Source organism: Haemorhous mexicanus, chromosome 16 (assembly GCF_027477595.1).
Source record: "Haemorhous mexicanus isolate bHaeMex1 chromosome 16, bHaeMex1.pri, whole genome shotgun sequence".
NCBI lineage: Eukaryota > Metazoa > Chordata > Aves > Passeriformes > Fringillidae > Haemorhous > Haemorhous mexicanus.
Genome location: NC_082356.1, coordinates 10632000 through 10644443, shown reverse-complemented (window position 1 = coordinate 10644443; position 12444 = coordinate 10632000). Strand labels below are relative to the sequence as shown.

At 52.9% G+C, this 12444-nt stretch overlaps 1 protein-coding gene across 1 annotated transcript in view; it reads right to left on the bottom strand.

The window, feature by feature from the left end:
* The window catches only part of LOC132334720 (zinc finger protein 883-like), a 156559-nt gene that overhangs the window by 87972 nt on the left and 56143 nt on the right, over positions 1–12444 (bottom strand). The gene's annotated exons all lie outside the window — the stretch shown is intronic.

The window sequence follows — 12444 nt, the reverse complement described above, 5'->3', positions numbered from 1 at the left end:
CTGTGCAGGCAAGGAAGGGCTTGGGCTGCTCCACTGCCCTTGTTTGCTTTGGGATCCCTGTGATTTTGGTGGCCAGTGCAGGGGGGAAGAGAGAAAGTGTGGGCTTCCCTCCCCAAGGCTGGGTTCTTCCCTAGCATGTAGGGGTTGGGCCTTCCTCAGCCTTTGACAGAGATAAGAGTTTTTCTCTTTTTGTCTCTAATCTCTTTTCCATAATGTGTTGTTTCTTTTTCCAGAGGAAGCATTCTGGGTGGTCCAGACTCCATGGGAAGTGCTTGGGAGCAGCTGTGGTGTGGATGGGCCGTGCCCTTGGGGAAGGCTGAGGACATGGTTTGGGAGCAGCTTTTCTTCCAGCCGTGGATGGCGTGAGGTGGGTCCCTGTCTGCTTGGCAGGGTGGGATCAGAGCTTTTGGGAGATGGCAGCAAGCACAGGAGCATCCTGCTCTGGGCAGCTGCTGAGGGCTGGATGTGCCATGGCTGGCTGCAGGCTGGGCACATGTCCTGCCCTCCTGCTCTGTTCCAAAGGCAGCAGGGATGGGCAGCTCTGGGCACAGCTCTGGGCACAGCCAGCATGGCCTGGGCACCGCAGGCCTTGGCACAAGGGGACAGGAGCCCTCAGCTGACGGGCAGTTTCTGCTTTCTCTCCTTGCAGCCGGGCTCTGCGGGTGCTGAGGCTGCTCTGGGCTCTGCCAGGGCTCTGCTGGGCTCAGCCCTGGGCCCAGCTGGGCTGGCTCTGCCCTCTCATTGCTCTGACAGCTTTGCATCAGACGGGCCCATTCAGAGCACAGCGCCTGAGCTTTCTGCTTTGGCAGGTGAGTGAGACTCTCCTGCAGGCCCAGAGATTGCAGCTGGGGACACACATCCAATTGGCAAGGACCCAGACTCTCCACAGTCCCATCTAACCCCCTGGGTCTGCACAGGGTGTTTTGTCTGTCCCGTTCTTCCTTCTTTATTGGCTGGAATTGTGCAATTGCACTTTTTTCCTCTAGCAGTGCCACGAGTGGGCCAAGGCTGGCGAGTGGGCCGTGTTCCTGAGGCAGTGCAGTCTGGAGCTGATGGATGGAGAATTGCCCTTCTGCACTTCCCAGCCAGAGCAAGAAGCCGTAAGTGGGATTTGGTGTCTTTAAGAAATCCCTGACAGTTTCAAAGGGAATGTGCAGCTCATTACCAGGGTGAGGAGGAAGGTCATCTTCTAAAGGATTTGGGGATTGACGGGGCTTCAATTCCCAGTCCTGCTTGGAGCTAGAAGGGCACAAAACAATTTCCTCTTGCTTTGAGCACAATTTCAAATACCAGTGTTGGAAACTAAGCCCAAAATCTTTTAAAAGGCTGCTGAGGTCAGTAAGATGGATCCATGCCATCAGCCCATTTACAATGTAAATAACTAAGTTCTCTTTTTAAAAAGATCATTTACCTCTTAATTCAAAGAATGTAACTTTGCATTTATGTTTTGTTTTTTTCACTAACATTCTGTTATGTTTTTTCACTAACCATTGATTTTATTCTTATCTTTTACAATTTATCAAGTTTTTTTTCTTTTTCTTTTTTTTCTCTTTAAATAGAAAACATGTCCTACAAAAGGAATGTCCTTTGCTCCTGGTTCCCGTGTGGAGCAGCTCCCTTCCTGCTGGCTGAGCTGCTCAGGCAGAGCCCAGCAGCTCCTGGCCCTGCAGGGCTGAGGCTTTTCCCCGTTGCTGAGCACAGACTGATGGAGCAGCACTGCTGAACACGGGCACACCCAGAGGGAGCAGCAGCAGCTGCCTTTGGCCACCCAAGGCTCCAAGGGCCAAGCTCCGAGCAGACAGGGCTGGAAGAGACTGGCAGGCTCCCTGCTGGCTGTGCTGCCCCACTTGTGCCCAGCCCAGCTTTGCTTGGGGCAGAGGGAGAACAAGGGGCAGCTCCCTGCCAGCCCCAGCCCAGGGACCCCTCCAGCCCCAGGGCTTGGGGCACTGTCAGCACCTGCTGCTCCAGCCAGGGCTTCTGCTGGCCCTGACAGCAACAGCCAAACTGGGGCTGATCCTGAGGGAGCAGCAGCAGGGCCTGGATCTGATCCCTGACTCTGGGCCAGGGCTGCACAAATGACCCCACAGCAGCAGCAGCAGCAGCAGCACATGGAGCTGACTTTCAGCACAGCCCCTGCCCCTCTTCCCTCCCGTGTGCAGCGGTGTCACAGCAGCCTGAGGCACCTGGGAGCCCCCAGTGCCAGCAGGGACTTGAGATGGCAGCCCTGGGCTCCTGGAGATTGTGCAAGGAATGGAGCTGGGGACTCCCTGTCCATGGGGAGCTTCCAGATGGAAAAGGCTGCTGTGCCCAGGCAGCTCCAAGGGCACAGAAAGGAGGGTCTCCAGCACTGGATCTGTGCCAGTCCCACAGTCCTGGGCAGCAGCCAGCGAGCCCTAAGGGAACAGAGGGCACAGCAAGAGGGACAGAACCAGGCAAGGTCAGAGACTGGAGAGAGCCAGACCCAGGAGCAGGAACAGCTGCTCCATTGCACTCTTGGAGAAAGCTCTTGGCTGGTTCAGAGCGCTGAAAGGCGTGAAGGGCAGAGAGGAGGCCACTGCAAACAATGCTCCTGTTTCCACAGCCTCCCCTCTCTGTGTCCCAGAAGGAATTGGATGGACTGTGTTTGTCTCTCCGAGTCATCTCGTTCAGCATGAGCAGCTCAGCACCAGGAGCTGAAGGAGCTGAAGCCTCAGGCCACAGGAGCTGGGCAAGAGGGAACTTTCTGAGCAAAGTCATGCTGCTAAAATAGCCCCAGCTGAATGCAGTGGATATAACCATGGAATCCCAGAATCCTTTCTTGGATGAGTGGGAAAGACCTCTGAGCTCACCAGTGCAGTCGGTCACCCAGCAGTGCCAAGCCCAGCACTAAACCACGTCCCTGAAGTGCCAAGGCCTGGACAACAGCCCTGAGGGAGGCCTGGACAGCAGGCCCTGAGCCAAAGGTGCCTCTGGATGAACCTTCCACCCAAAGGTTATCTTTGTATCTGCTCCCTAATGAAATATGCATGGTCATTAGCACTGGGATAGATGTAGGCACTCCTCAGTGAAACATGCATTGACCTTTCTGGGTTTAGAAGCCAGACAAGGCCATGAAATCTGACATCTGGCCTTGTTTGGGGCTGAGGGATCAAAGTCACCTCCCCTGGTTCCTCCTGGGGCCCTGGCCAGGCTTTGGGAGGGAGCCAAGAGGAGCGTGAAACCAGATGTTCCCTCACTGGAAGTGCTGTCAGTTTGTTCATCCAGCACTGTCAGAGCTGGGCCCTCTCCCAGCGGGGTTGGAGCCTCACCTGTGGCTGGAGGCACCTGCAGGAATTCCCAGTGCCCAGGAGTGGCTCTGCAGCCCTGGGCTGTGACAGCTTCCCCCAGCTGCTGTGTGGATCTGGGGGATGGCAAAGGCTGGGGGTAAATGCTGCTGGATCTTTGTTAATCACTGCAGGCAGTCTTTGGTGGGGATGATTGGGTGCATTGCTGAGCTGCTCCTTTTGTGATTCTTTCCTGCTCTGAGCTGCAGGAAATGACACTGATTCCTTCAGCTGGAGTCTGTGTCCTTGGTGCTGACCCTGCCCACTGGTAAAACAGAACTGGCACAGTCTGGCCAGATGACAACAAAATGTCACTTGTTCAGTGTAAATGTGAGGAATCAGTCCCATCAGAAATTCCCAGATGGGAAGCTCTTCCCTGGAGTTCCCTGGCGCTGGAGTGGGCTGAGGTGGGAGCACCGTGTGAGAAGTGGGGCAGTCGGTGAAAAGAAGCTGCACCCCTGGATGTCTTCAAATGCATCCAAAAATTGCAAATGGAAAAGGAAAAGAACTTGTGGGTTTGGGCAGACAAAGATGGATTTGTTAAAGAGTTCATTGGAAACAGCACCTTCAGAAGGAAAAATTATTGCTGGAATGCTCCCACATGGAGCAAGAGAAGGTTTTAATCTTGAGCACAAATGCATTTGTGCAAGTGAAATATTTATATTAGAAATAACTATATATGTATTTACAGCATAATATACTTCAATATATGTATATATATATATGTCTATATCTATCTGTATCTATATGTCAGTATCAATATCTATATTTACATATAAAATAATAATGATGTGAAATAGTGCTGACATTACTCATTTGGTAACTTTGGCTGCTCAGGGATGTAACACTAAAGACCCTACAGAACAGGATTGGCCAGGACCCTAATGTCAGTGATCAACTCTGTGAGATTGTATACAATGAAAAAAGGAGGACGGGATGAAATTGGCTATTTTTACAGGGTTTGCTGATACTGTGATGCAGAGTGCTTTGTCTGTTCCTGTGAAAAATACAGTGGTTAAGCCTGCAGGGTTTTTCATGTAGCAGACCATCCACAAGCTGCAGGACTGGTTGAACGGGTGAAGGGGTTGTGAAAAGAGCAGTTGAAAGAATGAGGAGATGGGAACCTGTGCCCATGGAGAACCCATCTCCCAGATGTGCTCCATGCCCTTAACAATGGCCCACTGGGGAAATGGAAACCCCCTGGCTGTGCAGGGCTGCACCCAATTTGCAAATACAGCCATGGGCAGTGAGACTTGGACTGCCTGGGAAATTGTTCTGGCTGGGATGGCCCCTGGCAGGGCCAGCCCAGAGGCTGCAGGGCTGGGCCTTCATGCACTGGAATTAATTGGGATAAATTCAAAGCAAATGAGAGCTATCAATACTGAAACAGGAATTGAGATTCTTCCAGGACACTTTGCTTTGGTCACTGCTCGCTTGGAGCTTGGCCTTGCAAAGTGTTCATGTCATGGCAGGAGGAATTGATGCAGAATATCAAGGAGAAATTGCAGTAATTCTGTTAAACAATAGTGAACAAGTTTGGATTATTCAACCCCATGACAGGGTAGCGCAATTATTGAAATTGCAATTTTAAGAAAGATTGTGAAAAAAGGAGCTCCACCTCCAATCACCACCATTTGTGGAGATAAAGGGTTTGGATCCAGCAGCCCTAATAATGGAGCCAGAGTGTGGGTGTGGAGGCCAAAAGGCCCTCCCGAGGCAGCTGAAGGAACAGCTCCTAGGAAAGACAACTCTGAGTCCTGAAGCCTGGGCAGGAGCAATGGGAATGTGTCCCTGCAGCCAAGTGTTCTGTGTGAGACCCAGTAGATCTGACAGGATATTGTTTTACACATCCTGCCAGAGCAAATCTCCCTGTTTGCCCCAAGGGCCCCCTTGGAAAATGCTCTGATCCACGGGGCTCCATGTGCAGGCTGCTGTGACCCTGAGGGACTTCCAGAGGAATTCCATCCAGGAGCCTGGGTGCCCCTCAGGGACTGGGACCCGGCCCCTTCCAGCCAGGAGGGAAAGGGCCCCCCCAAGCCTTGTTAGGCACAGACAACATGGAAAAGCTGAACAGCAAAGGGCCTTGGGGCATTATTCTGGAATTAAAAAGGCACCAGCTCCATGGACAACAGAATTATTGTTCCCAACTCGAATGAGACTGAGAAAAAAGAATGAAGAACTGTGTCACTAAAGTGCTACTGATGTCTGTAAGTTGTACCTTGATGGTCAGCCAGAATCTTTGTCTGCCACAAACACCTCTAGTGTTTCACCAAGGGGTGAGTGATCAAAATGGAATGATTAGTTATGAAAATGTGAAGATCAGGGTAGCCAAAGCAGTGCATGTCCCCAATTGCTGGGGATGTTCTCAGCTGGAGTTGGGAGGGATGGGGTTCCCTTGGAGGGCCCACCCTGTGGGGTGGCCAGAACTCTGTCCCTGGGCTCTGACTGTCACTGTCAGTGAAGGGACAGTGAAAGAAAACACAGGAATACAAGGATCACTTGGACAGGATTCCCTGAGATTTCCCTCCAGGAGAAACCCAACCCTGTTCTAGTTCTAGAGGCCCCAGTGTGAGAGGATTTCTGTGCTTTTCCATCCCTGCCAGTGTCAGTAGAACTCGGGGTGCTGGAGCTGCTCGGGGTCAGTGTCACACCACTCTTGGCTGCAGGGCCACCATTTCGGGTCCTTCAGCAACAACCACAAGGAAGAGTTGGGGCCCAGAGAACATTTTCTCCCCAAGGAGTGCCCTGGATTTCAGCAAGCAAAAGATTCTGGTTCATCCTGTGCCCCATGTGTGCTGCCCTGTCCTGTGAAGTTTCCATGAATAAGCTGAATGGATTATTAGCAGAATTAGCAACTGATCCTGTTGAAATGTGCAATAGCACTTAATTGAAGCACAAGAGGAGGTGCCTTTATGCCTGATATGGAAATCTAAACTGTGTTATTGAAAGAATTGTTATGAGCATTGTAGTTCATTGTAGGTCTGAGGGCTGATCAAAGTACCAAGGCCTGAAGAGGCCCTGAGGCAAAGTTCACCTCTAGATGAACCTTCCAACCAAATGTTAGATTTGTATCCACTCCTTAAGGAAGCATTATTACCAACATGATCAGTGTATGTGTTCCTTGATAAAACATGGATTTATCTTTCTGTATTTAGAAACCAGAGCAGGCCCCATCTGGCCTTGTTTGGGGCTGAAGGATCAAAGCCAACTCCCCTGGTTCCTCCTTGAGCCCTGGCCAGGCTTTGGGAGAAAGCAATGAGGAGAATGAAACCAGATGTTCCCAGAGTAGCAGTGATGTCAGCTTGTGTGTTTAACAGAGTAAAAGCTGTGTCCTCTCCCAGGGGGCTTGGAGCCTCCTTGCCTGCAGAGGTGGAGGCACCTGCAGGAATTCCCAGTGTCTGGGAGTGGCTCTGCAGTCCTTGGCTTCCCCAGCTGATGTGTGGATCTGGGTGATGGTAAAGCCTGAGGGGAACTGCTGATGGATCTTTCTTTAATCACTTCAGGCAATCTTTGGTAGTGATGACTGGATGGATTGCTGAGCTTCTTTTGTAATTCTTTGCTAATGATGATGTGCTTTGCTGAGCTTATCCTTTTGTAATTCTTTGCAGCTGTGCATGATATAAATGACACAATTCCTTAAGTTGGTGTCTGTGTCTTTGGTAGTGACCCTGCCCACTGGTGAAACAGGGCCCCCTCTTGCCTAAGTGTTCCCTGGCAAGGCAAAATCCCTCCCTCCAAAATTCCCCCCCTCCTCCTTGTTCCCCCCTTCATACACTGAGCATGATGTCCTATGGTCTGGGGTATCCCCGGGCTCAGTTGGGGTCCCCTGTCCTGGCTGTGTCCCCTGCCCAGCTGCCCCGCAGCCCCAGCCCCTCCCCAGCGTGGCTGGACCAGGGGCAGGACAGGCCTTGGCTCTGCTGCAGCTCAGCAAGAACAAAACCATCTCTGCGTGCTCAGCCCTGTGCTCAGCACCCGGCCCAGCAGTGCCTCAGTGCCAGTGTCTGTGCCCTCAGTCCCTGCCAGGGCTTTCCATGGCAACTGCCAGCACAGGTGAGCCAGGTGTCACCCCCAGGGACGGTTGCCATGGAAACAGTGCCCAGCACTGCCCCTTTCTGTCTGGCTGACCTGGCCTTTGGCCCTGGCAGTGGCGTTGGCTGCTGGTTCCTGGTGCCTGAGCGGCCAGCGCGGCACAGGGCAGGTGGCCATGGCACAAGCCCCCAGCCAGGGATCCCCTCTGGCTCTGGGCAGTGACACCAGCCCCCAGCAAGGGGCCCAGGGCAGGTTTCCATGGCCACCAACCACCACAACAGGTCCGGGCATTGGTTGCCATGGCACCAAACTAAGGAACGGGTCCCCGTGGCCGTTGCCGTGGCACCTGGTGGCACCAAGGAATGTCACTGCAATTGTACCTGGAACAGCCCTGGCACCGCTTTGTCCTGAGGGTTGCCATGGCAGCCAAGGGCAGCAACAGCTCTGCAGGCACGTGGCCATGGAACCTGGCTGCAGAAATGGCTCCTTGGGCTGGTTTCCAAGGAAACCTGAACTGATGGGGGTGTCCATGGCACCCAAACCCAGCAGTGGGGTCACTGCAGTGTCCATGGCAACAGTCCCTTGCAATGGCCCACTGCCTGTTGGCATGATGATCCACCCTCACAGCTGGCCCAGGGCAGGTCTGGAGTGCTCTTGGTGGCACCTTGGGCTTGGCCCACACTTGAGGAGGATGTCTGTTTGCAATGGGGAAACTCAGGAGTTTTAGATTGCTTCAAAAATAAAAGAAGGAAAATTCCTCTTTGGCTGTGTGCAGCCAGTTCTCCAAGCAAAGCAGGTCCCAGGTGAGTGAGGAGAGACACGATGGGCTTGGGGAATGTGGAGCAAGGTTGTCCACGCTGGCTCAGACCTCAAGGCACAGCTTCTCTGAGCAGGCCAGACCTCCTTAGGACAATTCCTGCATCAATATCAGTCCCTGATTGCTGCAATCACCTCTTGTGTAATAAGAACAGCCATAAAAGACACTCTTTAAAATAGGAATCCATATTTCCTAGAAGCTCTTTGAACTCTTTCTCCATCACTGTCAAAGGAAACCCTCCTCATGAGCTGCACTAGAGCAGAGGGAAATCAAGGCAGAGCCATGGTTTGTCAGGACTTGCTTGATCCTAATGAGCCTCAGTGTGCATTTGGAGCTGAGCCCTGGAACCTCAGGGCCTGGAAGGAGATTGCACAAACTTTTCCAGGAGTCCAAGACAGAGAAAACATCCAAAGGGTCTCAAGACATGAATGGATCCCACTGAGGTCCCTCTCCAACGCAGGCTCCTCATGGGCTCCTTGGAGGAGAGAATTGGTGGCCACGATGGCACAAAAACCTCTCAGACACTCAGTGTGGAAAGGAAAATCCAAAGTACCTTAAACACCTTGAGTGTCTCAAAGTATTAATGAGCCCCACTGAGTGTCAGTACAAAGCTCTCCAGGGACTCATTAAAGCAGATAATTGGGGCCATGATTGCACAAACCTCTCCCACAGTCTGTATCCAAAGGGAAACACCAAGTACCTTAAAAGAACTGAAGTACCTTGAAGCAGTAATGAGCCCCACTGAGTGTTGTTACTGACAAAGCCTCTCCAGGGACTAATTACAGCAGATAATTGGAGGCCATGATTGCACAAACCTCTCAGAGACTCCAAGGCAAAAGCCACACCCAAAGTCCTCTGAAAAACCTGCAGTCCCTGGGAGCATTCAGGAGCCCCCAGGGCCATTGCTGAGCAAGGCTCCCCAGGGACTCCTTCCAGCAGATCCTTGAGGCCACTGGGATGTGGGCTAGGGGGGGATGCTGAGGGCAGGACCAGGGGCAGACAGTGCCCAGCCTGGCTGGGGCTGTGCCAGGAGGCCCCAGTGCCTCAGAACAAGGTGTCTCCTCCCAGCCCTTGGTGGCACAGACCCTGCTGTGCCCCAGGGCACCAAGACTTGGCTTCTCTTTGTCCCCAGCTGCCATCAGTGCCTCCAGTTCTCTGCTCTGCCTGGGGCCTGGGGACACTTTCTCAGTCGTGTCCCTCAGTGGGACCCATTAAAAGTCCAAGAAACTTTGGAGTTGGATTCTGACTTGGAATTCTGGAGAGGTTTCTTCAGCTCCCTCTCAAGGACTGATGTTCAGGGCCTGAGCACAAAGCCCCAGAGGGTCATTAAAGTCCTTGTGCTGTGTCTGTGCTGCTGAGCTGGGCTGGGCTCCTGGCCCAGAGGCAGCTCCTGGCAAGGGCAGCGCTGCAGAGAGACAGCTCTGGGCAGGAGCAGCTCCTGGGCACAGCCCAGCAGGGCTGGGGCACTGCCAGGGCACCTCAGAGACACGAGCAGGGCACAGACAGAGCTCACAGGGGCTCAGCACTGGCAGGGGCTGTGGGATGTCCCTGAGGGGGCTGTGTCACAGCAGCACCTCTGTGGCTGTGTCATAGAGGCACAGAGCAGCTGGGATGTCAGAAAGGGCCTGTGTGACATCACAGAGTGGGCTGTGTGACATCACTGATGGTGTTGTGACATCACAGAGTTAGCAGTGACATCATAGATGGTGGTTCTGTGACATCAGAATGTGGGTTGTGACACAGGGTATGATATCACAGAGCAGCTGTGTGATGTCACAGAGAAGGCTGTGATGTCACAGACAAGGCTGTGACATCACAGGGTGGCTGTGACATCACAAAGCTGGTCTGTGACATCACATAGCAGCTGAATGCCATCATATGGAGACTGTGTGACATAACAGAGGGGCTGTGTGACATCACAGATGGCTGTGTGACATCACAGATGGCTGTGTGACATCACAGGTGCTGTGTGACATCCCAGGTGCTGTGTGACATCAAAGGGGCTGTATGACATCACAGGGGGCTGTGTGACATCACAGGGGCTGTGTGAGGTCACTCTGCCCTGTCCCCCCTCACAGCCCCCCCAGAGCAGTCCAATCCTGCTCGTGCCCAGCAGGGTCCCCTGTCCCCCCGGGTCCCCCCGCCCCCGGCCCCGCAGCCTCCCCCAGAGGATGTTCCACGAGATCGACCCCAGAGCCTGACACGGGGACGGGGGGCCGGGGCCATGGGGGTGGGACAGGGGGACAGGGACCCCCCGGCAGCATCCCCGTGTCCCCCAGGGCCAGAGCCTGGGCCAGGGCTCCTTCACCCTGTTATAGATACATATTATAATATTGGCTTTTTGCAAATATTAAAATGGATTTTCTTTGTGTGATGTTAAAGTAACTTTGTTCTAAAGATACAGTTTTTATTTCTATTGTTAATTGAGCTTAGACATGGTAGTGAAATAGCTGAGAGAAACATGCTTGTGTTAAAATGCCTGCTGGGATGGGATAACATCCAATGCACACAGGATGAGGACACCTGCACAGATCTGCCAACTATCAGCACTCCCTGTCTGGAGGCAGAGTGGACCAAGGCCCAAAACCTGGAGGTGATAAAGAGAAGGAGCCAAAACCACAGCCAAGAAACACACATGCTCTGAAAAGGCAGACCCAAGGAGGGGCCATGTAGAACAGTTTCTGGAATATGTAGTTTATGGATATGCATGAGGGCCTATGAATATGCAACAGGCTGGTGTAAGGGAAAAGGTATTCCAGGGGGATCCCCGAAGGGAACAGGGTGCTCCTGGCTGAGTGCCAAGATGCACCCAGCCATAATAACCTTTGCTCCATGGTCCTGGTCTCCCATTGTCCTTTATTAAACTTTTTACATTTTCACAGAAGGGTGAACGTGTTTTTCACAAATGGAATCTCAAGGAAACAAGGGTCAGTTGTTAACCCAAGGCTCTGCTTTGACCAAGTGAGGCCTCATGGACACAGGTGCCACTGGGACACTGTCAGGCCCAGGAGGAACAAGACACCCCTGTGGCAGACCAAGGCCTCATGGGACCCAGGAGAGCTCTGTGACACAATGGAACCTGATGGAGCCAAGGGCCCCTTGGGACACGGCAGGGTCTCATGGAACCCCTGTGCCCCTGGGACATTGCCAAGGCTCCTGCAAGCAAGGTTCCACTGGGACAAAGGCAGGCCCCATGGCACCCAGGAGACCACTGTGGGACAATGGAATCTCATGGAACCAAGGCTCCATTGTGACAAAGCATGGCCTCATGGAAGCCCAGTGCCACTGGGACATCTCCAGCCTTGGAGGAAGCAAGTGTCCATGGTGACACAACATGGCACCTGTGTCCCATGAGGCCCCACTTGGTCAAAGCAGAGCCTTGCTTCCATGAGATTGCCCTGTGTCACAATGTTCTGCTTGGTCTCATGAGAACCTGATGTGTTGGCAATTGATCCTTGGATCCATGAGATTCCATTGCATCACGGGCTGTCCTTGGTTTCATGAGGCCCAGCTTTGTCACAACTGGACCTTGGTTCCATGAGATTCCATTGCATCCCAGCGGTGTCCTTGGTTCCATGAGGCCCTGCTGGGTCCCAGTGGAGCCTTTGTGCCATTCATTCCATGGTGCCACAATGATCTCCAGCATTCCATGAGGCCATGCAGCCAAAGAGTGGGCCCTTGGTTCCATGAGTTTCCATTCCATCAGGATGATCTCTTGCATTCCATGAGGCCCTGCTGTGTCACAGTGGAGCCTTTGTTCCCTGTGTTCCCACTGGGACACAATGGTCTCCAGCGCTCCATGGGGCTGAGCCATGAAACTCTGGATACTTGGTTCCAAGAGATTCCATGGTGTCACCATGGTCTCCTGGGTCCTGCCACAATTCAGACTTGGTTCCATGAGATTCCAGGGTGTCACCATGGTCTCCTGAGTCCTGTCACAATTCAGACTTGGTTCCATGAGGTTCCACGGTGTCACCATGGTCTCCTGGGTCCCATGAGGCCCACTGTGTGTCACAGTGGTTTTTTTCCTTGGTTTCCTGAGAAGCTGATGTGTTGACAATTGACCCTTGGTTCCTTGAAATTCCATTGCATCCCAGCGGTGTCCTTGTTTTCATAAAGCCCAGGTTTGCCACAACAGAGCCTTGATTTCAGGATATTCCATTGTGTCACAGTGGTCTCCCCACTCTCTGAGGCTGCACTGTGAAACAGTGGACACCTGGTTCCATGAGATTCCGTGGGGGAACAGTCAGTTCTTTTGCTTCTTCTCTGCCAAGGTCGGGATTAAATCACAAGACA